The sequence below is a fragment of the Cyclopterus lumpus genome, chromosome 9, assembly GCF_009769545.1.
Source record: "Cyclopterus lumpus isolate fCycLum1 chromosome 9, fCycLum1.pri, whole genome shotgun sequence".
In the NCBI taxonomy this organism is placed as follows: Eukaryota; Metazoa; Chordata; class Actinopteri; order Perciformes; family Cyclopteridae; genus Cyclopterus; species Cyclopterus lumpus.
This window is the reverse complement of record NC_046974.1, coordinates 9,497,451-9,503,386: the sequence shown is the minus strand read 5'-3', so window position 1 is coordinate 9,503,386 and position 5,936 is coordinate 9,497,451.

Below are 5,936 nucleotides of genomic sequence, written 5' to 3'. Positions count from 1 at the left end.
CCAGTTGTGGTGCAGTGATAGCCAGAACATGCAGTAAACATGATGATGATGATTTGCTGCTGCTGCTGGCTGAGAGAAGAAGAAGAAGGTGAGCATTGCACACCAGTAAATGTCTCTTCCTGTCAAAAGGACATTTGGCGGCTGGTTCTTCCTGTGGTTTGTGGTGTGAAAACATGAAGGCCTTATCGCAGCCTAATTCACAGCAATTGTCACGAGCGAGAAGAGCACATACCAAGGAAAAAGTCTTGTTTCCTAGGGGTACATTTCAGCTAAGCACACACACATTTCTTGGAGGAGTAAACTCAAGCATGTGACTGCAGTGTGGGTAGTAGTCTGCACTGCTTTTGATTCTTTGGTGACTTTTGGGTCCTGGGAGTCTGGTGACTCGTCTTCTCCTCGTCTACTTCTGACATGATTTTCACCTCTGTGCCTCATCGCAGGCGACTGCTGCCCTGTTTGACATTCTGGTGTGGAACAAACAGCCAGCGGCCCACCGGCTCACTCATCAGGAAAAGCTGTTTTTATCCATCTCTTATCCTCCAACCCTCTTGCATCCTCCCTTTCTTACTTGTTGTTACTTTGATTGGTTTAGTCTGCCCTGCAGCTCGCATAGCTGTCACGGGAAGGTTGTTCAGCTCAGTGCAGATAAAACCTAATGTACAGCAGAGCCCAATACTTATATACTTACTCTGTTAGATACATATACATGAAGTTCAAACATTGCACTACTGCATGCAAGCTGTAACATCAGCCAATGCTTCAAAGACAAGTCTAATTGAACTCTAGTTTAATACAGCTTACTCTGTAACATAAACTATTTGAGTGGTAGTGTTGAGGTTCGTTATTGTGGGAAAAGGGTTCAAACAAGACCAAAAAAGATTTTAACTCAAGGAGAAGAGTCCTGCTTCTGTCAATTCAATGACAGTATTAAAAACATCACTTTCACATATGAAAACTCAGTCCTTTACGGTTTCGATTAAATGCAGCCGCTCCTCAAGACCCAAGTAAAGAGCCTGTGTCTTGCTCCCCTGTTGGCATGTTAATAATTGACGTGGGATGCAACCTAGGTCTGGTCTGTTTAACAATAAAGCAAACCATTGCCTTTCCACTGGCTGGAATATGACAATAACACACTCGATGAGTAATCCAGGAAATGGTTGCAAATAGCATGCTCATATTGTTGAATTTATTAAATTAATACAGTCATGTCTCAAACTCAACCATGTGAGATATGTTACTTCAGTACACTTTAAGATCAAATATTACTGGGACCTCTACAAATTGAAGATGAAGGTTTAATATTCAGTAATTCACATTATAGACACCACTGACAATCCCTGTGACATACTGCATTTCTTGTGGGACGGCTAGCTTCACGTCTCCACGAAGGACTGTAAACCAGGTGGCTTCCAGTCTGATTTAATTTCTTTTGGTTGGCTCATTTTCATTAGTCTCAGACTTCACTGAGGGTTAAGGTGCATCATGATTTCTTTGTGCCCTGTTGACAGTCACAAATCTTTCCTTTACTTGCACTGATAGTCACCATTTATAACTGCTGTGCACCTTGTGTGTGGTATTACTATGACAACCAACAACTGCGTCGTAGTTTTGGATTATTTGATTATTAAGACATAATATAACACTATTTATAGTTTACATTTATATATGTAGTGAAACAGTAAAGTTTTACTTGTACAGTAAATCTACAATTTAAAGAAAAAAATGATATCTATATCTTGCACCACCTGTCCTTATGGCACCCAAGAAAAAACACTCCTACAACTGGAGGTCTTATTGAGCTAGCAGACTACCAGCCTGTCTGGATACCTTTTCTGTCCAGTCATTTGCGGTCGACCTCAAATAAATGCATTTCTTACGAATAATTGATTAAGTTGCTTACTGAATAAAATAATCACTCACAGAAAACGACAGACTGGCAGAGAGTGAGTTTATGTGCCCAGCACAGGCACCACCACCTGAAATGTGAAGATAAAGGTAAGTTGTTGCAGCCATTAGGAAGCAGAGTACACTGTCAGTCTGCTGCAGGTGAGATTGGAAATCACCCACATTCAGTTCTCTGATTCTGAAAAGAGCTTGATGACTAATTCAAACTAGGAATGGAGTGAAGGACACCGCAGATCAGGTCTTACTGAGTGTATTAATCTGCCGTAGTGTGATGAGATATCATCCCATATCATCCCATTATTGACACACACACACACAACATGTGATTTTGATCTGAATCCTTTGCTGCCATCAACTCTTATGTATGAAGTTCTGAAAGTGTTATGGGACTTTTTCCAGACTATCTAGCAGCTGTTAGCAACAACAGCTGTTAATAATAGAATTCAAAATGGCACATTACCATCCAGTCTCGGATCAGTCATCCTCATGTTGTCAATAGAGTCTGAATAAAGTGAAATGGACAATCAGCCAGCTGGAAAGACTGTGGGACAACTCGGCTGCAGCCTGTTTCCTCTGCACAGCCCCCCTTGACAGTAATTACACATTGAGTGTGTGTGAGTGTGTATGTGCTTGTGCTTGTTTGTACAGTAAGTGTGTGGAGAGTGAGGCTGGCAGCCCAGATAAAGCCTGAGGCGAGGCCCCTTAGTGAGGTGTGTGGGTGGAGGGCCAGGCCACTGCAGAGACGACCTTTCCAATAAAAGACACTTCCCTGTGAGGAGTCCAGATGAGTACACAATTACATTTTCATTAAAATAAACTTAAATGCAAATGTATTCCTCACATTCCAGCTATGTATTTTCTGTCCTCATTTTAATGTGTACACACTGCATGAAGAGGTACTTTATAGTTGTTGTTTTTTTGCATTTTCTCTGACTTTAACATTTAACCATTTAAAAAGATTTATCACGGCCAATAAGCAGGTAATAGTAGACAGGACAAGATTATCAATATATCCTTGTTGGTGGCCAAACAACAGAACTAAAGGAAGTTGCGCTCAATGAACTGTGTGCCATTAAACACTTCTCTTCATTGTCCGGTTAAGCTTACCTAGCTCAATTATGTACCACAAAATTCTAATGCTGTATATGTTTGAACATACTTTTTATTACCATTTTCCCACGGTTCTGCCAGACTTGCAGTTGTAAATTGCCATCTCATGCTCACTCATAGCCGCTAGTTGGACCGTTAACGCTTGTCCAGTCCTGTGCTTGCATGTAAACTGTGATAAGTGCTTATGTCCAATTGGTTTTCTCAGTCGTGGCACTGCCTGTTTGTGTGTGAACTTATGCAAATCAAGTTCAACTCAAGTTCAGCCAACCTCTTGGTTCAACAGCGATACTCCGTGAATACACAGAGGACCCACAGCTGGTAACCATATGTAACAGCAGAAACATTCATGTGTGTGTGAGTATCAGCAAAGGTGCGTCACGGGACTGGATGTTATATAGCACACTCGTCAGTTAGACTATGTCTTGTTTGTGGCTGCTCTTGTTTTATTCTGTTCATTAAAATGACAATTAGTTGCAGCCCAAATCTAAAAGTATTAATTTGAGTCATTTGTTCGATGTTTTTGGAAGTAAACTTATTCATGTTTTTGCGGAAAGGTTATCATCTAACCTGGCTCTGTAACTACTACCTTTTAAGAGATGTATTTTTAGGGCTTTTATTGCCACTATTAGAGCAGCTGAAGGATGACAGGTAAGGGAGGACAGAAAGAGAGGATGACACACAGCGAAATGCCACGGGTCAGAACCAAACCCGAGCCGCTGCCAAGGACTCAGCCTACATGGGGCGCACCCTGTACCGGGTGAGCTAAAGGTCGCCTCTACACTCCAGTTTTTATACAGATTAAACAAATGTGTCAGTGTGTTCATTTGTGAGTTGTGAATGTGCTTTTTATTTTACTTTGGACAGAACCACGCCAGCTGTTTCTCATTACTTACCAGTATGTATATTAATATACGATAACCATCTCCTACAGCTTCATATTATGTAACGGACAGATATGAGGTTGGTATTGATCCTCTCATCTACCTCTCGGCAAGAAGATGAATAGGGGTATTTATAGGGTAAACTATTGCTTTAGTAAAAGTAATTTAAATTCTGACACCTTAACTTTGTTGTTCTCCCATCATTCGATTTTACAAAAGACTGATAAGCTCTTCATCCTGCTGACACATGAACATTTTCATTTCATTTTCAACAACAAGGACACGAGTGACACTCTCTCCTCCCTCAACAACTCCAAAAACAAAGCAGTCCACCGCCAGCCTCTCCAGTGCAGTGTGTTCGGTGGCCACAGGTAGATGATGATGCAACGAATGGGAAACTCTGAATCTGAATGAGAAAAAAACACGCAATACAAAAAGCAGCTGTCATTGAGTGATAATAAGAATGCATCCTGTAGCAGTAAAGCTGCAGTAAAACGTGAGTAGCAATTCCATGTAATTAAAGATGTCATTGAGAAATGTATATTTAGGAAACATCCCAGGACATAAACTTGACCAACTGTCACACAAGAACTTGCCACACCAGCATCACTCTTTCTGCGTGTGGTTTATGTCGGTCGGTCATGGTCAGACAGAGCAAGTGAACTGCACACAGCTATAAATCCTTCCCTTCTGACTCTGTCTGCTCTCCTGCAACACTCCTTCACTCAATTCTCCTTCAGGATAGCTACTAGTGCACATTTGATAAATAATGTGCAATGAGAGCGGAGCGATTTCAGTCACTTATGGAATGTGTTTATAGGCTTCACCTTTGGGGAATACCCAGATGTTAATTGTATATATTCACTTAGTCTCTATGCCTGAGCAGAGCTGAGGTCTGTGGAGAGATGAATATAATCTGTTCCCTCTTTTTAATTTTTGCAATTTTTTTAAGTGGATACACCAAAGTTAGGTAGCAACCCTTTTTTGCATCATCCCCTCGGTTGCTCTTACAATGGACAGTTGACAGTGAAGGGAAAGCCCAAGGTATTACATTTTGTACACTGTCGTGCTGCACAAATCACTGAAAATGTCCCGTGGTGCTCCGCGGTGGTTTCTTTACAGCCCAGAGGAATATTTCCTTCCATTTTGAAGCTACATCATGCCCCAATGTCTCAACACTTGTCATATTGATGAGCATACCACCCTGCAGCATGTAGCCTGAGGCTAAGGTTACCAGTGTCTACACTGCCACATTAGGATGTACAGCAAAAGCTGCCAGTTAGTGACAGCAATTAAAAAATGGGAATTAGCACTCTCAAGTTTGAGGCTGTTGTACGGTGTAAAAGAATGATGGATTGTCCAATATTGGTTATAAAAGGTGTTTTGGTTCAAGTTCAAGTCTCTCAGTCACGTCTACAAGTAAAGACAAGTAAACAGGTTTTTAGTGCCATAAAAGGTGCAATTAGTGTGCATTTCACTGACAGTGTATTTAGTTTTCTTTCTCGACAATATCTGCATTATTTTTGCTTTGTTCAAGCATGAAAAATATGGTTAAAAAAAAAATACATGTTTTTTTTTACCTAGTGAGAGTGAGGCTGTATGTTTTCTGCACATCCCCACTTGCATTTGTGGAGGATTTACATTGGTCTGTAAGCCTCTAAATCCAGGGTCTTCTCATCTTATTGAAACCTAATCTTGGTGTACTTTTGTGTGCACGGAGCAACAACAACTGTACAAAAAAGCGCACCTCGGTCTTCGAAGTCAAAATCCTGCACTTTGTCCATCTGCCATCCACTCAGTCACTTTCTTGTGACTTGTGCACAGTACAAAAACCTAGCACTTCATACACTGAAAGAAATCCATGCATCCGAGCAAGTACGTTCCCTCTAAAAATGTATTCAACAAATCAATTAAGAAGCATGGAAGGCTTCGTCATTCATGTTTTGAGTTTGGTAGCATCCACTCTCCCATTCATCAGTGAAATCTGATTTACTTTAATATCCAATTCTTGCCATTTTAATGTAATACAAAGTTATATAT